Consider the following 26427-nt stretch of genomic DNA (forward strand, 5'->3'; position numbering starts at 1 on the left):
TTATAAAAAAGAGAAAATAAAAAGTGAAGCAGATGTGTTATAGAGAAGAGATTGTGGGAGACTTTACAGTTCATTTTGTTCCTTGTTGACATGTTTCCTACACTAAAATCAAACCCCCCCAAATGAAGACATTCCAGTGATCCATCACCCCCTGGTGTGTTTCTGCCCCAAAGCTCCTACTCCTCTGTAGTCTACCTCCTGTGCTGATTTGAGACACCTTGTCCAAATAGTTTCTTATCTGGCCTATGTACCCGAGCATGCTTGGCTCCCATTTCCTGGCAGCTGTAGATAGCAGGCCAGGTTTACACAGTGGGTGAGCTGCATGGGATTCTTGTAGTTATCAGCATTCCTATAACTTCAGAGAATACCCTTTTTCTCATGGACTAGCTTATTCAAAAATGTATGATTTAAAAGCATATTCTTATTATTGTGTATCTTTCTGAAATAGGTGAGTGTGTGCATGCTGGGGGGTCAGAGGACAAATTTTTCTTTTTCTTTCTTCCTTTTTCTTTCTTTTTTTTTTCTTTTTGGTTTTTCAAGACAGGGTTTCTCTGTGTAGCCTTAGCTGTCCTGGAACTGGCTCTGTAGAAACAGACTGGCCTCGAACTCACAGAGATCTGACTGTCTCTGTCTTCCTAGTGTAGGAATTAAAGGTGCCTGGCCCAGCTCAGAGGATAGCTTTTGGGAGTCATTTTGTCCTTCCTCATGCGTTCTGTGGATCCAACACAGACTGCTTGGTAAACACTTTGGACTACTGAGCCATCTTGCTGCCTCAGAAAGTAAAGAAAACATTTTGTATTTTTAAAGTCAGATTACTTGGAAGAGGCAGTTTGCCAGACAATGTGAGCCACACATTGTCAGAACCTTTGTATCATTTCTGTGAGGTTGTTTCTGATTGGTGACTCTTCTTCAGTTTATGTAGCCAGAATATATAGTTGACTGACAGTTGTGACTCCCAATCAAATAATCTTATTTTTATTTTAACACTCGTTATTGATCACATTTTTGTGTGTATGGGTGTTTTGCCTGCATATATGTAAGTGACCACATGCCAGGTGTCTACAATGGCCAAAAGTGGACATTGGATCTCCTGGAACTGGAGTTATGAGTGGTTGTGAGAAGTGGGTGCTGAGAAGCAAACCCAGGTCCTCTGTAAGAGCAGCCAGTGTTCATAGCCTTCCAGCCACCACTCCAGCCCCCAGTCTGTTTCTTTTGCCTCCCTGTAAGGATCCTAACAAAACTTTCAAGGGTAACAATGTCTGTGCTATTATTAAATGATTAATGACAATGGTGATGCCTAGAATCCATTCTCAGGAATTATTGTTCAGTTGATTTGGAGTCATTGCTGAGATTCTGTGATCTTTGCTTTTGTTTGTTTAATTGTAGTTAAAAGAAACACATGAATAAATACACATAACATTAGTTACTGACCCAGCCAATTTTAACTGGACAGTTCAGTACTGTCAAGTATTTTTGACCATTTACCTAGTATGTGCAAGGCCCTGGGTTTCATCTCCACACTGTCAAAACTAAGTCTATTCATAGTGTTTTGCATTAGGAATGGATCTCCAGTGTCTTACCTTGCAAGACTGAAACTTCATGCGAACTAAAAACCAACTCTAGCTCTATACATGCAATAGTCTTCCCACTTCCCCTGTCCCAGGACTCCCAACTAAGTCTTGTTTTAAAGGCTATTTTAAATGAGCCCAAACTGAAAACCATTGACCAGTATCCCCACCCTAAACAAATTCTAGGCTTTTCTAGTTGTTGTTTGGTTACTATAGTTGCCAATGCCATTCAAAATTAGGCAGGATAAATTTATTGCCCACATAATAACACAGGACTGGACTGCATGTGTTCTTGAGCAATAACAGTCTTCTGCCACGGGCCTCAAATGGAGGAATCATTTCAACTTGGCAGCAATCCTACCTGAGAGGCGCTTATTCATGCCACACTCAGCCAATGTGACCAGACGGGCATCCAGGCAAGTTCGGTTCAATTTCCTATCTCCCTACTTTTGATAGCTTATGTTTAATTTCTTGACCCACCTTCCATACCAGTTACAGGTGTGGCATCTGGGCAGGTGTACCAGGAAGCTGTGGCATTCCTGGAGCACCCTGGACCTAGGTATGGTCTTGTCAGGAGAACCAGCCACTTGGAGGAGAGAAGGTGCTGGAAGGCCCAACTGTACATTGCTATCCCAGGTGTGGTGACCCTTGCCTGTGTGTCCTGTAGACTTCTTGCTTTGTGTTCCATCTACAACAGTTCAACTGTGTTTACTAGTGTTTATGGCTATTGAAGCTTGCCGAGTTTATTATCTTAATTCCTCCCATGTGTTATCAGTTTTCCTGAGTCTGATAGAATAGCTACATTGCCCTGTTCTGGTGTTTTCCCAAAAATTGTCTGTTTTGTCCATGTGTAAAAAAGAGCAGTTTTTTTTTTGTTTTTGTTTTTGTCCCCCCCCCCCCAGACAGGGTTTCTCTGTGGCTTTGGAGGCTGTCCTGGAACTAGCTCTTGTAGACCAGGCTGGTCTTGAACTCACAGAGATCCACCTGCTCTACCTCCTAAGTGCTGGGACTAAAGGCATGCACCACCACTGCCTGGCTTTTGTTTTGTTTTTTTGAGATGCTTGGGCCTTGCTTATATCCTTCCTTTATAACACAAAATTCAAAACTTTTCCATGTTCCTTGCTGGGATAGTCTTTCTCTTTGCCATCAGGTGTGACAGCCTGACTCCATGTCATCCCTTCGATCTCTGATAAGTGCTGTCCCGAAATCCTGCACTATCAGCGCTGACCTGCCTGACCCTGCATATTACAGAAAACTTAAAGTGCACTGTGAAGTTCCAGTTAGACATTTTTATCACAGAACCAAACAGAGCCGGGTCAGAGCGTGACCCCATGGATTATGGGGAAAGAAGAGAAATGTTGGGCTGAAGCAGTCAATGATTTAAAGGGACATGTTCAAAGACCTCCAAAAAAAAAATGTGCCGTGTTCTTTATTGTCTGTGTAGCATTCAGAAATTCAGTGACACCTAGTGTTTCTTCAAGTTAGAGAAGGTTCTGGGCTCACACAGTGTAGCTGAAGATTTATGTGATTGTGTATTATAAAGATGGTTTGTGTATTTCAGCTTGCCTGAGTTAAAGATCTGCCCTCTCCTCATTTTATAGTTTTTATTGGCATAGTGATGGATTTCATAAAGTACTTTGGCTTTATTTACCTCATTAATTCTTTACTTTTACTGTGTGTGTGTGTGTGTGTGTGTGTGTGTGTGTGTGTGTGTCTGCATTCGTGTGCACGCATTGCACATGCATACAACAACAGAGTACATGTGGAGGCTGGAACACAGTCATGTGAACTCCAGGTATTGAACTCAGGTTGTCAGCAAACACCATGACTAAAGGGGACGATAAGGTTTATTTTATCTTTTAACTCCCAGGTCACAGTCCTGAGGGAAGTGAACGGGGCAGGAACTAAAGCGGAGTCTATGGGGGGAATCCTGCTTATTAGCTTGCTCCTCATAGCTTGCTCATGGTTCACTCTGCTGCTTTCTTATACACTCTGCCCAGGGATGGGAGAGCCCAGGGATGGGAGCGGATGGGCCCTCTCATATCAACTGTTAATCAAGAAAATGCCCTACAGGTTTGCCTACAGGCCCATCTGTTAGAGACATCTTCTTAGCTGAAGTCCCCTCTTCCCAGATCAACCTAGTTTGTGTCAAGTTGACAAAAACAAAAACAAAACAAAAAACTAACTAGCACAGCTATCCTGACAGACCCTCATCAATTTATGATGTACAGTGGCCTATTAGTGTGAATGAGCCTTGAGGGTGTTACTGTAAATGAAACACTCCAATCTTACCAAAACAGATACTGTTTGATCCCATTTGTACATATACTCAAAGAAGTCAGGGCCAGCCAAGTAGAATAGTAGTTGGTGAGGGCGGGACATGGAAGGATTTAAGGACTGCTTAATGGGCAAGAGAGTTGCAAGATAAAAAGAATTGTGTGGCAGAATGTTGGCCAAGGGACAGCCCTTTGAATGCACTTCCTGCCCCTGAACTGTTATTAAGGTACACTTTGTTATTTATACCCACCACAATTTATGAAAAGGAAGAGCTGTGTACATGGCAGATGTTATAATTGCCAGGTAAACCAAAATGATCATTTAATAGGAAGTTATATGAATTTCTTCTGTAGTCAGATTCACAGAGAATCATAGTGCCACACAGCGTTGCTATGACTATGTCCAAGAAGGGGATCATAACGTAGAACTGACTGCTCAAACTGACGGCACAGGTTTGTCAGGTATTGTGAGGACGCTAACAGAAGGCTCCAAGACCACGCTGGCACCACTGGCTGTGCCCACCCAGGTGTCACAAGTGACTGTGTCACACTGATGTCATTTTCCCCATCACAGCTCTTCCTCTGTTGCACCTAGCTCCATAAATTTGGCATCCTGTTTCTTAAGCTAAAAATCTGGGCCTCCTCCTTGACCCTTTCTTCTGTTCTCAGTCAAATTTAACAGACTCTCTCTGCCTGACCACTTACAGACAAGCACATAAATGTAAAAGGCCACATTACTCACAACAGACAAAAGATGGGGACAACCAAGCCGTATTACATCAGTTGGTAAATATATGAAACCAATGTTGTACATCAATACAATGGGACACTATTCAACAATAAAAAGGAACAGGCTATTGATGATTGCTTTACAACATGGATGAGTCTCAAAGACATACTTAGTGAAAGGCAGCCACTTGAAAGTCTATTTTGTGTGGTTTTGTTTCTTTGAAAGACCTAGAAAAGACAAATCTGTGGAGTTGAAGAGAGGTTTTGTCGATAACTTGGGGCTGAAGGTGGAAGCAAGAATGGGGATGAGAAATTTCAGGGTGATGAAATTATCCTAACATTGGAATATGGTGATGGCTGCAAAATGCTATTAATTTATGGGGAAATTTGATTCATGTACTTTTAAGAAGATCATGTTATCTAGAAAAGGTTTTTGATACTTCATATTGAATCATACAGACGTCTAAGGACAGATGCACCAAGGGATATGGCTGTTTAAATGGCTAAGGCAGACTGGCAGGCCCTGTCCTTTGCACCTCTCCTCTTTTTCACCCCTTCTGTAGCAGTCCTTTAACCCTGGCCTCAGCTGAGCTCAGCCATTCAACTGTTCGTTTTTGCTCAGCAAATATTCAAGAGGTACCTGTGTGCTAGGTATGAGTACTAGAAGCCTAGCCCCAAGTTAAGTGTGAAAACCAGACACAAACAACAAAAGTGGACACCAGGTGACAGATCACTGGCCTAGTGGAGTTTACATTCCAAGCACAAGGCCACCATCACCTCCAGGCTGTACTCTGTGTCCCAACCGCCTTCTGACCCCTGGCCTTGCTCATCTCCATCAGTGGCCTCTATAAAGTAATCCTGTCCCTCTGCTTAAAGACTTCTAATGGCTTCCAGCTGCCTTCAGGATAGACTTCTCACTCCATAGTAGGACCTGGGAGGACTCCTTGCTCAGGGCCTGCCAGGCCTTTGTGCCACCAGCTCTGTCACATCCTCCTTCATCTGTGGTGTCTTCCCTTCTCTGGACCACCTACCTGTCTTCTCTCAATCTCCCACAGAGTCTGTAATTTCACTATAAAAGGGTGTCATTCATTCACTCCAGGTTTCTGGGAATCAATCATTCAGTCCAGGCCTCTGGGTGTCATTCATTCAGTCCAGGTGAGGAGGCCTTCTTCCAGTCTGCTGGCCAAGATTCCATCGCAGAGCACCCTGACAGAGTAGTCAATGAAACATGCCCGGAAGATAAATTTATATACATAAAGACATAGCCAGAGCCAGGGCAAGTGTGGTGGCCCATGCCTTTGGTCCCTTGCACTTGGGAAGAGGCAGAGGCAGAGGCAGGTGGATCTCTGAGTTTGAAGCCAGCCTGCTCTACAGAGAGAGAGTTCTAGTACAGCCAGGGCTACACAGTGCAACCTTGTCTTGAAAAACCAAAAATTTTAGCACTTGGGAGTCGGCAGCAGGAAAATTGTGTGTTTGAGGCTAGCCTGGGTTATATAGACTCTGACTCAACATCAAAACAAAGGAGAAGGAAGGACAGAAAAATGGGAAGGATGGAGGGCGGGGTCTATTGTAATATACTTTAGAAAGAGGAAAAAAAGAAAAAACACCAAAAAAATTTATCTTTAGTATGGAAGCCTCCACAGCTGTATTTTTTAAGATTTACTTTGATTTTTTTCTATTTTTTAAAATGTATTTTGTGTGTCCAGGTGTATGCCATGTGGGTACAGGTGCCCCTGGAGGCCAGAAGAAGGCATCAGATCTCTCTGGAGCTGGAGTTACAAGTTTATAAGTTGCCCAACCTGGGTACTGGGCCCTCTGAAGTAGCAAGCACTCTTAACCACTGAGCCATCTCTCTAGCCCCCAACTGTATGTTTTTAAAGTTCTAAGTTCCTTTCACTCTGTACCATTCTATTACCCCAAGCTGGGTGACAGACATTTTAACTCCACGACTGATTTGGGTAAGGACAAAGAACACAAGTCACACGCACGTTTCATGGGTAGCACATGGGCACTTGCGCCCCCTCCTGTAAAAAAGTTGCTTTGGTTTCACTTTCCTTAATTTTTAAAATTTATTTACATGTGTAAGTAATTGCCTGCATGTATGTCTGTGCACTGCAGAAATGTGTGGCATATGTGGAGGCCAAAAGAGCTGTTGGAACTGGAGTGCGGATGGTTGTGAGCTGCCAAGTAGGTGCTGGGAACTGAATCCAGCTCTTCCTCGGGGAAGAGCAGCCAGTGCTCTTAACTGCTGAGCCACCTCTCCAGTCCTTGGTTTCATTATTCTTCATAAGGGAGTAAGTTTCAGTGTGTGGAGAAGAATATCCTTGGCATGAAGTGGAGCTTGTCACATACCTCATGAACATTGCCTTCATCTTAGAATTCACAGAGCTAAAGGAAGCATTAGTTAGAACGTTTGCTGCCTGTCCCTTCAGCCATCTCCAAAAGAAAAATAACTCCAAATTGGGCCAGACTGAAAAACAAATCCTTCCCAGCATTACAGTAGACTATAGAAACTGCTCAGCTCCCCACTATACTGGCATGGGGTGGGATGGGTGCAGAGAGAAGGCTTAGGGAGCAGGGAGTTGGAGTCCTTCCTCCACTCTTGCTCATTGGAATGACTATGCTCCCTGGGTCACTGAGAGACTTTTAAGTTGGAATCACATAGCAGGAACTTAATATAGACTAGTATCTCAGTTTTCAGAAACTTCCTCCATTCTGCACGAGTAACGTTAAAAATTCCTTATTGGCCAGGGGTTGAGTGACAAGGTTCCCAAGAAGACGGTTGTCAGCTCTCCCTTCTGTTTCTGTAAACTCATGTCTTTCTGTGTTTCCCTGCTTTGTCTACATATAAAGAAGACTATTTTAATGTAACCACTATGCTCCAGGCTAGAAGGCTGGAAGTTGGATGGGAGTGTGGTCGGTTTATAGCCCAGTAGCAGGATATCATGAAGGAACTGGGCTATTTCCTTTTTCCTTATTTCTTGTTCTTTCTTTTTAAGATGAAAATAGTTTTTAATTGTGGTGAAGCATATAGAATACATGTGTAAAACAGATCAAGATTTTCTATTCACTGTGTAACTCCAGTTGCCTGATTTATTGTCATTGTAAAATTAGTTTAAAAGATGGACTTTTAAAATCTGTATAATGTCCTCAACTTTTTATGTGTTAGGAAGTAAAGGTTTTTAAGTGTGTGTGTGTGTGTGTGTGTGTGTGTGTGTGTGTGTGGAGGGGTGAGTGTGTGGAGGGGTGAGTGTGTATGTGTGTGAGGGGTAGAGGGGTAGATGGGTGAGTGTGTGTGTGTGTATGAAGAGATACCTATTTCCAGTAACACTGATTACTTACTATATTTCTCTAGGTTATTGTTTTGTTTCATTGTTTGCCTACCACATATTTTTTAGATATTGAGGGAGGCAGAAATCCAGCAGCCTCTTGGTCTCTCTTTAACACAGCACTATATGGAAGTGTCTGCTAACTGTGAAGAAGAAGAACCTCCCTACTTAGCTAGAGTGCCTATGAGGATTCTGGAACACATTTCCTTCTCTCCCCACCCCCACCCTACTCCAGCCCTCCCAGCCCTCTGCTCTCCGAAACTGTTACACACCGGTCTCCAGGCTATGGCTCATACCAGCAGCTGCCAGGGGCCCCACTTGGGTTGGCTCCAGTTTCCTGAAGTCTGGCAGTCAGTTAATAAGGAAACCAAGGCTGTAAATCACTGGCTCAGACAGTTCCTTCTGGGAAGCTTCAAGGCCTGTCATGGTTTTTCATTCCTACACATGGGAAAGAGACCAGTGCTCCCTCAGACACAAACGTGACTATGGACCAAAGCAGAGTCTTCAGACACAAGTATGACTATACACCAGAGATAAACATGGTGGGTGTGGATAGGGGCGGGAGGGATGAACAAAGCGAGCTAAGCAAAGACTGAGACATGCCCTATTTAGAAAGAGTGGGAATCTTACGCTAGATTAAACAAAAAAAAGTTCATAATCTGGCAATTGTTGTATGGATAGGAGAATTCTCAGCTGACAATTAGTGAAACAGGATTTTCACCTTAAACAGATTTTAAAGCATTATTTGCCTGGTGAAGTTGGAAGTTTTAAATCTCCAACAGAACATTTGCCGGGGTTCCATTCTAGATAAGTAAGCACACTCGATCCCTTCCTTGAAGGGGCTCACTGTGACGGTGTCAAGGCCATGGGGACATACTGCAGTAGAGCGGGCAGACAGGGACAGACAGACTGAGGAACAAAGTGACATGATCCTGAGGCTCTTTAGTGTCAAGAAGGGATTAGGGCCGACAATGGCTCATCAGGCAAAGGCATTGATGACCTGAGTTAAATCTCCAGGACCCACGCGGTGGAAAGAGAACCAAGTCCCTCACATTTCCTCTGACCTCCACATACATGCTGCGGCAGACATGTGTGGCCCCATCCCCCAAGAAATGTTGAAAAAGAAGGGGTTGGACAGCAAAGGTAAAGAACATTCAGAGACCCTGCTCAAAATCCAAGTCGTTCTCAGTAACCTGAACAGTGAGTAGTAGCACCTTTGAGACAGAGTTCTGCAGTTCATCTGATTAGGAATTCAGGATGGCCATATAACTTAGTTCACGACTCAAAAAAAAAAAAAAAAATGGCTAGAGCAGGTGAGGAGAAATCTCGAAAGAATGAGGGGGGACAAAGAGGGCAACCTGTGCTTGCAAAAGCGAGGCAACGGGGCTTTGTTTGGTGATGTGGGAAACTTTTTTTCTAAAGACAGACCTCAGACTGGCTTCTAACAAGAAGTTGTATGTTCTGTTTCGTTTGTTTTGCAGTGCTGGGAACGAAACCCAAGGCCTAGGCTTGCTGCTAATTGTTCTCTTATTGAGCTGTCCTCCTTGCATGGGCTGTGGGAACCTTAATTCAACTCTACCTACATGTGCTGTATACCATGGGGCATCAGGGATGGATGGGGTGGATTCCCTGTTTTCAGAACACTGTGTGTGTGTGTGTGTGTGTGTGTGTGTGTGTGTGTGTGTGTGTGTGGGTGTGTGTGTGTAGCATTTTATGAGTATGGGTATTTTGTCAGTGTTGAGTTCTCTGGAACCGTAGTTACAGACGGTTGTCACCATCATGTGGGTGCCTGACACTGGGTCCTCTGCAAGAGCAACACGAATTCTTAATGGCTGAGCCATTGCCAAACCCCAAGAGACTTTTGTGTGAATTGTATCAGTATGCTTATCGGTGCCTTTCTGAATATTCCAAGGTTTTTTTTTTCAGTAAGAACCAGAGAAGTGCCTCTGAGAAAGGAACACACGCAGAACCTAGGAAATCGGCTAGTATTTTCATAGTGGAGACTGGGGTAGGGAAACACAAGTCAGGCAGGTAATCTAGAAACCAGGGAATGCTGGCAAATTGTAACCATCTGTGTCATTAAAGGTCCCTTGAAAGCTGTCCCCTGTAGCTGCACTAATGTAGATGGAATCAGGCAAAGTGCCCTGCACTTGGGAGGAGGCATTGCTGTTTAAGAGGAATAGATTATGGGTTCTACTCATCTCCCGTTAGATTTGTAAGTAAAATGGTTTATATATAGTTTTCTTTTGATGTTCTTGTTAGCTGTGGTCTTTGCCTACAGAGAAAAAAGGATGTGTCCACCTGACTCCTCCCTCTAAGAGATGGACACACTTTGTCCACTCATTGAAATGATTTCACTTACAACATCTCTTGAGTTTTTTTGGTTACCCAGGCTGGTGTGGGAAAAGCCTGGATTTGGAACTAGCATTCCTGTTCTCCCCTCTTCACTGATGGACTTCCAAGTTACTTTTGTTAGACCCCCGGAAAACTCAGGTATCTGGGGTCCCAGGCCACGACCTCGGTCACCCCAATCACCAGGCAGATTCGAGAGCTTGCTGCAAACTGCATGAGAATTTAACGAGCTAACCCCATGTTAGCTCAGGTCTTTCACCCACCCACCATGGTGGATGGCTAGCAAAGACAGCTCAAACCGCTGCATACAAATCTTTATAGGGTAGTGTAAGGGGAGTGTCTAGGGGTATGCACAGGCTCAGGATTGGTGTGCCTCCAGGCTTGGAGGGCTTGCCCTGTGTTGATTGGCCAACTGGTTGTTATGGCCCATAGGCCCTCCCAGGGTGGTTGCTATTCTCTGTGAGTCATTGCTGTGCGCTTGTCCGTAAAGTACACTCAGGGTCGTAAAGCATAGCACCACCAGCTAACTTCTGATTGGTTCCTTGTCACGAGGCAGGCATCTGACTTTCTAGTGTCTAGAACAAGGTCAGACAAGCACGTGTTTGGCCGTTATGGCTGCCGAAAGGGGAGCTGGTCCCTTCACTTTAAGCTGGCCTTTGTTTTCTTCTGTAAAATGGGACTGGTGGTTGCTACCTTTAGGTATTATTGTACAGACTGGACGTCAAGTATACAGAGCTTGGGCTTTGTATATGTGAACACAGTCAGTCACCTTTCTGAGCATGTCTGTCTGTTGTTGTCCTGATTTCTCCCATGAGGCAATGGCAATCAAGAGCCAGTTAGATCTGCTTGAGCATCTGTGACCTTTTTGACTCCAGCCAACATAAGCACCCTTTGGATGCCTCCCAAATGTGCTGGCTACAAGAACTTAAAAAAAAAAAAATTCTCTACCACTTTATCTTCTGGTTCCTGGGCAAGAGCGCTAAGGTATGCGGAATAACACTGACATCCGGCTTGGAAGTGGAACAGTTTCCTGGACACCTACAAGGAGAAAGTTGAGCCTAAGAACAAATAAGCTGGGAAGTAGAGAAAGACTGTGGCCAGAATCTGCATATGAAAGTATAGAGTAAGCTGTGATATGAAACAGATGAAAGGGATCCTGGGAGATGACTCCAGGAAGAGTCACTGCCAGGGCCAGCTAGAATCCCTTTTAGAGGCTCATTGCCTGCAGGTGTTGGAAGAATAGGGGCAGTGCTTTGGCTCCTTAAAGAAACCGGGACTGCCCCAAGGGTGCCGCATCCAGTTCTTCTGTTTTGTGTTTGAAAGGCAAAGTAGCTAACCCTTTAAGACCAGCAAGGATGGCAGCTTGCTGGTGGAAAGTTTTTATTTTCAAGCATAAATATTAGAGTTTACAAATGAAGTAGGTGGTAAAAACCTGATTTCACCCCTTTCGAATCAGGGATGCAGTCCATTCCACACCTCAGCTGCGATCAGTCATCACAGTCACTTTCCTCTCTAAAGTCCAAATTTGCTTTACCCCAGAAACTTTTCTTTTTAATAAAAATCTCTCTCTTGAAGTTATTTTTTCCTCACTGTGGAGGTATCCTTAAAGCACTGATCTTGAATGGCAACAATGCTGGTGGCCTTTACGTTTAAAGTGTGTCTGCATCCAAGACTTCATACATGGGAGTAAGAAAGGAAGTATAATGGGGTATATGTCTTGATGCTAAGAAAAGTAACAACAGGTCTTTTGTGAAAAGCCCAGGGTCCTGACAGGATGGAAGGATATGAAAGGCCAAATCTCTGACCACACTTCTTTTAACACGTAGCTGGTTTGCTGTTGTTATTTTGTGTAGTTCTGAAGTAATTGTTGGTGCCTTCGATGAGTCAGGGAAACAGTGAGTCACAGGTCTGCAGGCAGTGGGGAAACATGATACTTTTAGTCATTAGGACAGATATCTATAGGTCATTTTGTTATTTATCATGCCAGCTTGCCAAAGAATCACCTGCCTCCACTTTCTCCTTATATATCAAATGAGATTAGATTCAGACACCCCAGCCTGGCTTCACAACTTGTACCTACTGCCTCGGAGGCAAGCTGGTGATTTCCAATCCAGGGCACCTCCTGGCCCAGGCTTCTGTCTGTCATTCAGCTTATCTCTTGTACTGTCTTCCCACCTAGTGATCAGGCAGGTGCTCACACAGGGACACAGAACAGTAGGTCTTCAAATTAGCCAACTGGAATCGGGCCCATGGTGTTGCAACAGTACCCATCACATACACTGTTTCTCATCATTCCACAGATGACAAAGGACAACAGCAACTTACATAGTATCTCATTATCAGATTAGGTGTTAATTATGAGACATCTAGAGCTGAGCATGTCTAAGAGAAGATGTGTGGAGGTTATATGCAAAGATCATGCATTTTACACATGGGCTTGAATAGCCACAGTTTCAGACTGGCAGAGGGGTGGGAGCAGGAGAAACCTGTCCTCAGATATACCAAATGACAACCATGCCTGTTAAAAAAATGGGTGGAAAACCAATGACAGTTGTCACGGTTATTTTACCTATAAATCAGCATGTTGCCCTTCCTCCCCAAACCTATCCGGATCTTTATTTATGTCCTAAGAAGCCTGAATATTTTTCTGGGGAAAAAAATCAGAGAGTCTCAGTGGTTAAGGGCACTGGCTGCTCTTCCAGAGGATCCAGGTTCAAGTCCCAGCACCCACATGGCAACTCACACCCATCTGTAACTCTGGTTCCAGGGCTTCTGACACCCTCACGAAGACATACATGCAGGCACTACACCAATGAACATAAAAATAAGTTATGTATTTTTTAAAAATAGAAAATTTACAGTCCACACAAAAAAACATATCCCCCAAAAGACTTCAGTCTTCAAGTCTTCTAGGCATCAACAGTTAAAAATCTTCACTGGCAGGGGCAGCTGGGGTTTTGAACACTGTCTGGCTTGATCCTGTCCAGCCCTACACACTCCGCCTCCTGCTCCCCTGTGCTCACTCTCCCTACAAGGATGTAGCAGGATCTGAATGCACTTCGGTTGAACCCATGCTGTTAAGGACCTGTCACTGGTGTAGTCTTACTTTGCAAGGTCTTGGGCCAGCTGCACTGTCACCTAGGTCATATGCCTTTTCAGAGTCAGGGCCCTTCACATACCAAGAGCACTTCACCTTCCTCCAAGGGCTGCTGACTCTCATGGGAGGTGGCAGCTGGGAGGTGTTCTCATCAACACTGCTAAGAGCTTCAAGGTTGAAAAGGAAAAACACTTTCTCCAGCACAAACCAGCAGAATCAGTACCAGCTGGTGAGAGTTAGTTGTCTGAACTGCAGCTAGACTTCTACCTCTGGCTAATGACATCACACAGTGGGTTTTCATTCTTGAGATTTTACAGGGGGAAGAACGTTTACGTGGATACCATGAGTTGGATATAATAATTCCTCAACACAATCATCATTCTCTCCCCATAAAAATGCAATGATTTTAAGGCTAAAAGGAGCTAAGAGTAAACTATGCATTTGCTTTATACCAAGAACTGTTCTAAGTGTGCTAAGTGTGTGTGCACACTCCCCCCCCCCCGTGAAGTATCAGATTTAAGACACCAACAGCTGTGTGGGTCAGATCAATGCTAAGCTCCTGCCTCACAGTTGAGGCAAGCTACTTCCTCACTTCACTTGAGGGAAGTGACAAGTCTAAGATCACCTAGTAAAGGACTGCAGCCAGGGCTCCAATTGTCTGTGCTGTTTCTGGAGTCTACACTCTGAGCTGGCTCTGCTGGAATGTGATTCTACCTTAGTGGCAAAGGCCTAGGGCCAAGGTTAATGAACCCATCATTTCCTATTGGGCCTGTTCCCCGTATGCAGCAATAGGACTTCTACCACAGCCAGCCATGACACTGGGACAAAGGTTTCAGTGATCTGAATCCCGCTGATGGCATGAAGGCCATCACTGTCCACCAACTGTCTCTCTGAGTCTGTTGATCACATACCCTTTTCCTAGTTACTTACACTACCCCGTTGACCCATGATGCTGTTTGATGCTCTGGCCTCCAGACTTTCAGGACATCTCTTAACAGCCCTGGGAATATTTCCCGGACACAAACATTCTCTCCAACTTACTACATACAGACACAGAACTGTAAGGCAAGATAACCATAGCTATGTTTTTGAACTTGCAGATACCAGATACACTGGGGAAGCCCTTTGATTGTTTGCTGGGTACAAATCATGAGCCACTGGCATATCAGAATAGAAAGTTTCTTTTCTAAAACCTGAGCAGTTTGCTTTGGGAGATCTCATTTAGATAAGAGACAGACACTCATTAGCAGCTAACTCAGGGGCTGGTCTAGCCTCTAGCAACTCTGTTCAAAGGAGCCTGGACAAAGTTTAGATGTCTTTGTCTCCCTCTCACCCACTACCGTGTGTGTGTGTGTGTGTGTGTGTGTGTGTGTGTGTGTGTGTGTGTGTGTGTGTGTGTGTGTGTTGCAGAGGGAGTGAGAGGATATACCTCTGGTCTCTGGGCTGCTGTCTCCCCATGCGCATGCTCCCAGCTGGGACAGTGGTGTCTCCTACCTCCTCATACTGACCAGACCTCTGACCAGGCTGTGCCTGTTCTAAATCACTAGGTAGTAGGATGGTGGGAAGGGTGAGCTCTCCCCAGCCCAGGTACCCCAGGCACACATTTTGCTGGCTTCCACTCAATGTTCAACAGAGCCTCCAGCCAGGACTCCCTCTGTTCCCTGAGGCTCTCCTTGCCCTTCTGTGTTAGTTCTAAAAAGTTATGTCTGTTGTGGAAGAAAAAACATGCCTCTGACCACAGAAGTGGTCCTCAACCTTCCCAATGCTGTGGCCCTTTGGGTTCCTCATGTTTTGGTGACCCCAACCATAAAATTATTTTTGTTGCTACTTCATAACTGTAATTTTGCTACTATTGTGAATTGTAATGTAAATATCTGATATGTGACCCCTGTGAAAGGGTCATTCGACCCCCAAAGGGGTCACGACCCACAGGTTGAGAGCTCCTGAACTAGAGGATTCTTCTACAGCTTCTATGGGTTGTGATGATTCATCCTTGCTTTGCCAGAGAATGGCACCAGATGGGAGGAAGGTGGGGCTACCAGGAATCCAATAGAGGGAATCAGAACAACCTAGCTCTCTTCCTCTAAAAACACACACTCAATGATTACCCAATATAATCGTCGTCATAAGCCAGGGGAGGTATAACTTATTCCTATTTTTCAGGGAAAAGCTGAGCTTTGGTGAGATATGGTTACCTTGCCCTCAGCTGACATGTACTACATGCTCCAACCGCTCCGTCTGCTTTATCTCTGGATATCTCTTTATCTCTTTATCCTCCCTCCCTTCCTTCCACATGATCAGCTGTGGAGGCCAGCCTGGCTTCACTTTGAAAGCCTTGGCCTCCTGAGTGCTGGGATCATGGACCTGTACCACTACCCACAGCTTAGAAGAACTTTCTTTAGAGGCCGGAGTTTGCCACAGAGCAGGGAGCTTCCTGAAGTAACAGCTGGCCCTTCAGCTACCTGATATATCCCAAGCAGGGACTTTGCAGATGATTAGTGAATTGAAGTAGCCAAGGATAAGAATGAGGATGAATGTGACAATTCCTCATCTTAAGCTACTCTGAAACTTCCTAAATTATATTCTGCCAACTGAAATATAAGTAGAAAGGAAATTCGAGTATTTAACTCATGTCTAGAACTTGACTCTGTCCTTATCTTGTCAGATTATTTTAGGCACTGAAGTTAGTTTCTTTCTTTTTTTTAAATTTATTTTTATTTTATGTGTATTGGTGTTTTGCCATGGATGTCGGGTCCCCTATAACTTGAATTACATACAGTTGTGAGCTGCCATGTGGGTGCTGGTAATTGAACTTGGGTCCTCTGGAAGAACAGTCAGTGCTCTTAACCACTGAGCCACCTCTCCAGCTCATGAAGTTAGTTTCTTGTGTCTAGAAGTGTGCAATGTGGTTGGCAACAAGGAAATGATAAGGCAGCACGAGTGTCATTCTATGAGGATTTTATTTTCTAGACACTGTCATCCAAAATAATGGTGGAATGGACATAAAACCCAAACTGCTGGACAGTGGTGACACTCACCTTTAATCCCAGCACTCCAGAGGCAGAGGCAGGCAGATCTCTGAGAATGAGGCCAGCCTGGTGGTCCACAGAGTGAGTTCTAGGACAGATAGAGCTGCAAAGAGAAACCCTGTTTTAAAAAAAAAACAAAAAATTAAAAATAAACCACCAAATTCTCAGAATTCCACAAACACCCCAGATAACAAATATATTCATAGGCTATGCATGTCAATGAAGTTTAGAGGTCGTAAGCTGTGATCTGTCTGTCTGTATGCATGTATGTCTGTTTCTCTGTGTGCATATCTATACCACTTTTTAAATTTTAGAAATAGGATTTCATGTATCCTAGGCTGAAGTTGTAATACAGCTGAAGATGACCTTCCTCTACTTCCTCAACCTCCTGAGTTTGGGATGATAGACACATTTGAACTACATCACCAGCCCTCAACCTCTTTGTTTTTCAGTGTTATATTTCTTAATTTATATTTTTAAACGACTGTTTAGGTTGCTTTTACTTTCTAAGATAAAGTTCAAACCTTTCAATCAAGACATCCTAGAAAGAATGCTGTCAATTCTTGTCTCCTTAGTAACTTTGGATGCTGACCTGGGTGACAGTAACTTATTAACTGCCTTCATAATGTTGACAATGACCTGTCTCTTCTGACAAGAACCATCCTTGCCTGAAACTGTCCCTTGCAGTTTACACTATCCCTTCCTCTGGTGTCATTGTGAGTTTTGTTTCCTTTGCTTCTGTTTAAAGCAGTGGGTTTTTACACAGGGTCCCAAGCTGCTCCAGCTAACCATGATTGCTGCAGCAGGGGACCATTGCGGTAACCGTGTCTGTTGCTGCCCCAGTGATGAATGAACCTTGCCTACCTAGTCCTAGCCCCCTCTTTTCTTAGGGTTCTGACCTCTACAAGAGCCTACTTAGCTCTCTGGGTTACAGCCAGGTTGCATAAAGGCCTTTATGTAGGCCCTTGTTCCTGGGGCTCCAAAGAACAGAACACCTGGAGGTGCCTTTGTAAATAGGATTTAGCCAGCTGGAGTTGAAGATGCTTTAAATAAGAGGAGAGAATTAAGGAAGGAGTGGGCTCAGAGGATTTGGTTTGAGCATTATTTAAGGGAAAGGGCAGTGCTAGAGGGACCAGGAGGAGGGGGAAAGGACAAAGAGACTCTTGCAAGTTGTAAGTATGATTGGGAGTTTCCCCCTTTATATCCACTACCTATAAAATAAGTCATTTCTTAGATTTGGAGTGGCCTTAGATGAATTTCCTCACTTTAAGCTTCCATTTCAACACCCCCCAGCCCTGCCCCCAGCTGGACTAGTGGTTTAGTTTTCACATTTTGCTGTCTCTCAAAAAATTTAAAAAAAGTTTATTGGAGTGACCATTGTACCAAAAGTTGCAGTACACTCCCATGAAACCCAAACGTCATTTCAGAAAGCAGCATATCTTTCATCTTCCTAAAACTCCCTTTATGAAGCAGCAAATTTGTATTTTGAATCTTTTTTCTTGGTTTTATGCTGTTGATACTAACTCTTACATAGTCCCTAGAATACTCAAGAGATATGGATATTGCTTTCCTGAAGTGTCAGTATTCAAAAGAGCTTGCAAATGAACGGAATTTATTGTACATCTGTGGCAAGAGAAGTGTTTTATTTTATGCTTATGCAAAAGCATGCTTAAATGTATTTCTCATATAATAACTCTTATTTGAAAAAATGGGGGGACTACATTACATTTCTAAGAATTAATGACAGCCTACTTGTCAGTAAAAATTATTTTAATATTTTTAAGGCACAACATATATTGGGGCTGGTGGGATGGGGAGTTAGCCCAGCTTCTCTGGTCATTTTTGTAAGGATTCAGTCATTATGCTGACCTTGCCCCTGTCTCCTAGCAGAATGCACTCAGGCAGTACTCTGGTCAGCCCAGGGTTCCATGACTACTAGTCTGGACCCCTTTAACGGAAAGGCCCCACCTACTTATCCCCCCCCCCACGCTGTTCTCCTGGGGCAGACAGGACTTTTCCTGTCTCCCTCTTCTCTTCTGTCCTCTCTGTTTCTTTACAGTTTTTTTTTTTTTTCTCTTTCCTTTTCCCATTTCCTTTTCTAATAAAACTTCTCACTTAAGCTCTGTCTGCCTGGCATCTTGTCGCTCCGCCTCGGTCACCCTCGACTGCCATGGAATCCACCAAGGTTCCCCACACGCTTTAACATAACAATTTTGATCTACACAGATTGCTTTCCTCCTATCTCTAAAAATACTCCACGGCTCTAAATTCAGACACAAGATAAAGTATTGTTGAAGGACCCATGGTCTGATAGAAGTCCAGGGACCACTGGTCATAGAGATGAAGTACATGGTACTGTACAGGCTGTATGGAAAGTAAGATTTGGATCCAATGTGTGTTTTGAACGGTGGGTTTAAAGTGGTGTTTCACAGAAGCATAGGGATCTGTTCCACCCTCAGCAAAGTTCCCCTGAGCCGAGCATGGTGACACAGGTCTTTAATTTCAGCACTGGGGAGGCAGAGACAGGTGATCTTCGAGTTCAAGGTCAGACGGGTCTACAGAGTGAGTTCCAGGACAGATAGGGAAACCCTGTCTCAAAAAAAACCTAAATCAAACAAACGAGAAACACCAAGAACAACACAAAAGGAGAGTTCCCCTGATCCCGAGGGCTTAGCAGAGTTGATGAGGTAAAGTCAAGAAAGGACTGTAAATGCCTGGCCTAGTTCTCTACCTAGCAATTTCTCCAACTCTATAAACTGCAAGGAGTACCTTTTCTTCAATTTTAAATTCCCTTTTAATAAATGATTTAACTTTATTTTATGTGCATTGGTCTGAAGGTGTCTGACTGCCTAAAAGAGTTGTGTGCTGCCATGTGGGTTCTGGGAATTGAACCTGGGACCTTTGGAAGAGTAGCCAGTACTCTTAACCACTGAGCCATGTCTCCAGCCCTAGAGGCCTCTTTCTAACACTGGATTCCCATAAGTCATTAGAACATGAAATAGTAACATGAGCTGTCTGCCCCTGATGCCTAGCATCAGTGTGGACAACCTGTGACCATGTGGTAATGACTACTTGTGATAGATACCACATGTAAAGGAAAAGACTTTTTTATTTTATTTTATTTTATTTATTTATTTTATTTTTTATCATTTTTATTTGAATTAGAAACAAGATTGTTTTACATGACAATCCCAGTTCCCTTCTCCTTCCCATCCTCCCCTAACACCCCCCCCCCAACTAAAACCCTACCTATCACATACCCTTTCTTCTATTCTTCACCTGACTCAACGGAAAAGACTGTTTTAGAAGAGATAATACCTTTGGAGTTGGGGGCAGGCTGTCCATGGCTTCAAAAGAGGTCTAGCTGCTAAGGCTCCTGCAGCCCATAAGGATACAACAAACAGTTAAGACAAGCATAGGCAAATGGTACCAGCTGGCCAGTAAGCACAGCTCCCAGCTGCCTCCTACCTGGTTAGCTATCTATCTTTTTTCTGTGTCTGTATGCATAGGTACTGCTATATATGTGGAACCTGGTAATTTAACAACAGTGACTCTGCTTGAGTGAGAATAGAGCCAATTGAAAGCTGTACTGTTCTGATACTCTCTGGAGGAGACATGTGAAAGCAATTAAAAGTACTCTCTGAGGGGGTAAAAACTTAGCTTCCATTGAAAGAGGCTGGGCGAGCCTTTGAAGAAAGATGAAACTGAAAATAACAGTAAGGCTTTTCTTACTGTTAACGGAGCAACCATGCCATAGGTACAGAACCAATGCAAGCGTACATAATGTTTAAAAGCGTCTAAAACATACGTATACAATGTTTAAGACGTATATAATGTTAAAGATGTGAAAAGCTGAACATAACTCTCTTTATTTAACATATGGCTGAAATAACCTTCCCGTGGTCTGGGACTATGCTCAAGGAAACTAAAAGGGGCTTGGGCGGGGGTGGGGCAGCAGCTGGACCCCATCACGGACAACCCGAATCTGTCTGGTTGACCCGCTGAAAAGAGGACCCACGGGGGGGGGGTATGTTATTTTCCTTGTAATGTGAGCTTTTTAAAAAGCTGTGAACTTTTTACCTTACTTCATCATGCTTCATTTGGTCAATTACTAACTGGATGGCGGGGCGCGGGCTCCTAGACGTTGCTACTAGTTTGCGGAGTGTGCAAAGACGACACAGCGGGGTGCGCACTGACAAGGAGAGAGGGTGGCGCGTGGGTCCCCTCACTTTTAACACCACGAGGACGGCGGGGAGCGCGACTGTGCGCTCCGGGTCTTCCAGCCTCCGGACATCTTCGGTGCCATTGACATGCAAATCCATCGCTGAGCGCGGGCCAATCGCGGGCGCTTCCTAGGGGATTACCTGGTGGCGGCGCGCCGGGAGCGCGGTCCCGTGCGCGCCCCGGGCGGGAGGCGTGGCGGTGCAGCACCCGCTGGGACGGACGGGCCCGCGCGCCGGGGACCAGCGGTGGCCGCCGCAGCCACTGCCGCCTCCGGAGCGGGAGCCGCAGCCCGAACCGCGCGCCCAAGCGCAGGGCGCGGCTGCTGCCGGTTGATGAGCGCGCGCAGCCGCCGGCGATGCTCCGTGCGCGGTGGCCGCGAGGTTTGAACTTGGCGGCGGCTGGGAGCCGCGCGGGGCCGGGAGACGATGGTGAGTGCCGGGCTCGGGGGCTCAGGCAGGGGCGGGCGGGAGACTTCCAGAAGCCCGAGCTGGAGACGGTCTCCCGGGGGAGCCCGCCAGCCAGCAGCGTGCAGGTGGCGCGCTCCGAGAGGCTGGTGACACTCTAGGCCTGGTCTTTCTCACCCGGGCCGGGGACCGGTGGGGGGTGCCGGGGGTGGGGTGGGGGTCACAGGGCTGCCACTTCAACAGGATTGCTGGTGACTGACAGCGTGAAAACGCTTCAGAAGAAATGATCTGTGAAATATTTTAATTTTGATAAATTACTTCCCACCGGGTCTCCTGCGGAGTTTAGACCGCCTGGCCTTTCTTAATGTGACTGGATTGGTCCCTAGCGGAGAGGCCCCAAAGTACTTTGAGGGGCGCGCTTGCCCTTCCCCCACCGGCTCCGGCGCCAAGGCAATGATTTCCAGGGAGTGTGTTCAGCTGTCAGGTAGCATGGAAATGAAATTGCACCTGACATTTGCTTTACTCGGTGTTGCCAGAGAGCTAAAACTTCCTCGCAGTGGGGGTGGGGTGTATTCCTCTCTTTCTCTAAAGCCTTTGGCATTAATCTCCCAGCCCCCACCCACCCAATTCTAGTGTTCCCCGGGAGCAGTTAGTTGTGTGCAGAGACTGTTGACATTTTGCTTTCGGCTGGGCACCACATACATGTAATTCCCATGGAGAGATTGTTGTGAGCTATCTAGATGCTTGGGCTTCCAAAGATCCGTGCCTTTCCTATTTCTTACTAATTTTTAAAGGCTAGTAGGATTACATTCCCAATGAAAACACCTTCTCTTCAAGTAATCTCACTAGAAGCTGGCCTAGATTTCAATTAATTTCTGTGAGTCCTTTTAAAAACTATTTTTCCCCCTATGCTTGGTTTCTCTCTGGTCATGTAAGTCTTTTAAAATTCCTTTTTCCTGATTTTAAAAGTGTTATATGGTTGTTGTGGGAAAGGATATATAAAAGAGAGAAAGAAATGTAATAATGTGAATTTGTTTCCTAAGAGCTGGTTTTTCATAGCTTCCTAGTCAGTTGAGAACTTCAGCTGTAGAATTTTCCTCCTGTAACTAATCTGTTTAGAAGCAAAAAGTAGGATTGACAAGGAAATAAATTTACTTAAAATGCTATAACCAACAATAACTCATTCACATAGTTCCCAGATTGGAATGGCGTTTATTGTGGCAATTTCTCTTGAATTGATTTTCCACATCTGCCCCTGGCAAATGGCTTCTGTTTGTACAGCCTGTTTTGTAAATACATCCCTTCACCGTTCCGGCAAAATGCCAAACACACAGCTCTTTCCAGGGCTTGTAGCTAGGCTCATAAAGTTAATATTTTTATTGGTTTCTACATCAGAACTTCCTTACCAACCCCTTGATAAAACCCTGGAGAAGGTAACTAAGGGTTGCTGTAGAGAATTTACTTCCCAGGAGACTGTAAGAATAGGATAAACATCCATCTGCCAAGGATGGCTTCAGTGTAGTACTGCCTACATAAGACAGGTCACTCACCTCTGCCAACCTTGGAGTTGAAGAATTTTAAGCAAATTTCCATTTGCAGTGACCTGGGAACAAAGGACACCAAGATTACCAAAAAAATACCTGAGCCTACCTGAGGTGATGCCTTCTTGTGAAACAAAGGTGTTTTGCTGAGAATGATTTTAGACCATGCTGTGACTTCTCAAGTCTTTTCTGTGGCTTATAGAAAATCCACCAATGGTTTAATTCTGGTCTAAGGAGTTGTAGGTCGACTACAGAGGCAATTCTGGGATTTGAAGTGAAGGGGTTGATTTATGGGAAAGAGAGGTTTTCCCTTAAATGCAGGAAGGGTGTGTCATCTTCTGTAGTGAACTTCTTAGTTATTCTTGATGAGTTACATCTGGCTGTGGTTTGTTTAAGTTACCAGTTTTTGACAGATGTGTGAAAGTCGTACATACATATGGGATGTCATGTGATATTTTGATACCTGTAAATACTGTATAATGCTCAGATCTATTCAGAAAGTTGTCATTTCATTGTAATTAAAAATTTAAGCTGGTGGTTGTAGTGCACACTTTAATATCAGCACTTGGAAGGCAGAGGCAGTCAGATCTAAAACCTAGTCTAGAGAGTGAGTTCCAGGACAGCCAGGGATATACTCAGAGAACCCCCCCCCCCAAAAAAAAAATAATAAAACACCACTATTTCCTTCTCAAAACTTATTCCCGCTTTGAATATTCTCTTGGAGCTCATGGTACATTAACCAAAACCAAGTGGGCCTGTAATGAGTGTTGGAGGACCCCAGCGGTGTTTTGGCTTTGTTTGGTTCCTTCCAGAAGGTAGAATTTCATGGCTTGCTGCTCCCCCTGCCTGCCTGTTTGACAGAAGTGTGTAATTCTAACCACTGTGTGACCTCAGCTGCGATGACACCTTCCTCCCTTTCCTGAGTATCACTTGACCAGGAGCTGCCGCTTTTCTTCCTGGAAGGTCACAGAGGGGCTCACGGTCTAGGAGGGGTCATAGCAAAAAGAAGCAGAGCTAAGTCTCTGGCCAGACAGTGTTTCACCTCTTCTGAATGAGCAGTTCCCTGGCACCTCCTACCCTGGACACTCCACCTACCCCCTCCACCCCAGACACTCCACCTAGCCCACCCCCACACTCCACAGCCTTCTGTTTGTTGTCATTTTTTTTTCTTGCATGCCTCAAACTAGCATTCTTAAGATATCATAACACCAAATAAGAAAAAAACCACAATGGCCATTTATTTATTTAGCAAACATTTACCATGTGGGAGGCATCCTAGAAACTAGGGATGGGTTCCCTACCTTCGGGGAACTCATCATATATGAAAAATAAAACATGTTAATAAGTTACTGCTATTCTATGGGAGTAGAGTTCAGGGGTTAAGAACATAAGTTTGTTGTAAAGTTAAATATATACCAACCTGTGACTCAACATATTCATGCCCAGGTATTTTTCCAAGATAGGTGAAAACCAATGTCTATTTAAAAAAAAAAAAAAAAAAGACTTGTTTTGAGTATCCATAGCAACTTTACTCATGATTGTCTACAACCGGAAATAATCATCTATCTACAAACAAGAAAGCGGATAAACTGTGTCACACCCATATAGTGGAATACTATTCAGCAAGCAACAAAAATGAGCTTCAGATACTTAGCCCTTGATGGATCTCAGAAGTTTTGTGCTAACTAAAAAGTCAGATAAAAAAGAGTACACAAGCTATTTACTTACTGTACTGTGCATTAAAACCCGGGCCTTTCACGTCCCGGACAAGCACTCTACCCCTCATCGATGTTGCTAGTTCTAACCATTGAACTAATCAATGCCAGTAGAAGTCAGTGGTTGCCCAGGAAAAGGGCTGGGCTGGAAAGAAATTAGAACTTTCCGTGGTGATGAAAAGGTTTGTGTTCTGTTCTCAGAGTCACAGAGATGTTAGTGGTCACTGAACTCTGTTGAATTGGACACAGCATTATCGAAACTAGGAGAAGGACACTCTCCCTCCACCCCTGCCTTCAGGGGTGTGAAATGCAACCTTGGACAAGAGATGCCTGGGGACATTGAACAGTACCTGCACATCTCCTTAGGCTGTGGGAGGTCAGAGCCAGATAATGATTAAAAGTATTTAGCTTGGTCTGAACTCAATGACTTGTTCATATTTCTGTGGGCTTAAAGTATGAGTGACTTACACCTTTTGTTAAAGCCACTTCATTTTCTTAAGGTTTGTAGAAGGTTTTGTAGCAACATAATGACTTACCCCCCACCCCCAGCATTACATGACTTTCATTTTAGTGAAGATCTCTTTTTGTGTCTGTTTCACTGTAAAGTTCTTGCTGGCTTGATCAGAAGATCAGAGGGGTCCACCCCCTAACCAAGATGCTATTTGCAATTGATATCCCGTGGCAAAGAGAAAAATAGTTTTGAAGTGTAATTGGTATATCAACCACACACCAGGTGGCCCCCATGCCCAGGAATTGTTGGCCAAACCAGAAGAAACACCATGCTTTTTTTCTTTTTTTCAAGTTTTGGGGGTTTTTTTTGTTTATTTTTGGTGGGTCTTTTATTTTGTGTGGAATTTTTATTTCATTTTCTATTTTTTTTTTTTTTTTTTTTTTTCTTTTTGACTTTCTGGGTTTTGGTTTTGGTTTAGTTTGTTTTTTGAGAGAGACAGAACATGAAGTAGGGTGGGTTGGGAGCTGGGAGAGGGAAAAAACAAAACAAAACAAAAATACATTTATGAATTTTTTTTACATTATATGATTTTTTTTTTTTCTTCCGAGACAGTCTAGTTTTTCATGTATTGTGTTTTGTTTCCAAAACCTCCATCTGAAACTGAAGATTTCAGGTCCCGGTTGTGTTATTTCTTCAAACATTGGATCTTACTCTGGTATCCTTTAATTATTCCTCACTAAAAATAGCAACAAAGGAGTCTTGCATAAAGGCAACTGAGTGTAGTGGAAAGGATCCCAGACTGTGCAAACGAATGGTCTGGGTTTGAATCTGAGCAGGAATGCCTCCTGGTGGCTTGGGGAATCCTTTTCCTCCTCCATCTCTGCAGGTGTGAGTCTCTTCATGTGTGAAGCAGAGATAATCATACAGAGAAGCTGTGATAAGGATTAACTGGCAACAACACACATGTCAAAAATCACCAGACAGCCACCTGGCGCACATTAATTGCTAGCCTTTACTTCCTAATGCTCACTGGCAGTAGGCTCAGTCCTACTTGGAACTGCCATTCTCTTGACCAATTTGGTCTTCCTCTCATCCTTTAAAAGTGAGGAAACCCAAGGCACAGATGAGATCAGATGGCTTGTAGAGTGCATGGAGGAACTCCGAATAAGTTCCAGTAGGTCCACCAATTTATGAACCAAAATTATAGGGATTTTGGCCTAAACTTTGTGACAGCTGTGGAGGGACTGACACCCTGCAGAAGAATGGGAAGGTAAGATGTGTCCCTCAGCGTTGTCATGGTAAGAGGAACAGCCATCTATCGACACAGAATATTCTTTCTTCCATTGGCATTTCCTCAGCTTCCAGATGGTAAAGAACCTTGACCTAAAACATCAAATAAAAATAAATCATAGTAGTAGGTTGAAAACCTTATTAATGAAGACTAAGGGGGAAGATGTCAATAAATACCATTTAGACATATCCTAGTTACTTTCTGTTGTCATAAAACACTGACCAAAACCAACTTGGGAAGGGAAGGGTTTATTTGACTTAGAGGTGCTGATCACAGTCCATATCGAAGGACGTCAGGGCAGGAACCATGGAGGAAGGCTGCCTACTGGCTTGATCTCAATGGCTTGCTCAGCTTGCTTTCTATACACATCCCAGGATCACCTGCCTATGGGTGGAACTTCCCACAGTAAGCTAGACCCGCC

General features: G+C 44.2%; 1 protein-coding gene across 5 annotated transcripts in view; it reads left to right on the forward strand.

Annotated features, from left to right (window-relative positions):
* Nucleotides 1-26427, forward strand: part of Shroom3 (shroom family member 3) — a 103780-nt gene that overhangs the window by 23302 nt on the left and 54051 nt on the right. For 2 of the 5 annotated variants that reach the window (XM_027388439.2, XM_027388435.2), the window contains exon 1: nucleotides 20837-21032. The exons of the other annotated variants lie outside the window; for them this stretch is intronic. The gene's annotated coding sequence lies outside the window, so the exon portion shown is untranslated. Of the gene's footprint in view, nucleotides 1-20836; nucleotides 21033-26427 lie in introns of those variants that run through there. 5 annotated transcript variants of the gene reach the window in all.

Source organism: Cricetulus griseus, assembly GCF_003668045.3.
Source record: "Cricetulus griseus strain 17A/GY chromosome 1 unlocalized genomic scaffold, alternate assembly CriGri-PICRH-1.0 chr1_1, whole genome shotgun sequence".
In the NCBI taxonomy this organism is placed as follows: domain Eukaryota; kingdom Metazoa; phylum Chordata; class Mammalia; order Rodentia; family Cricetidae; genus Cricetulus; species Cricetulus griseus.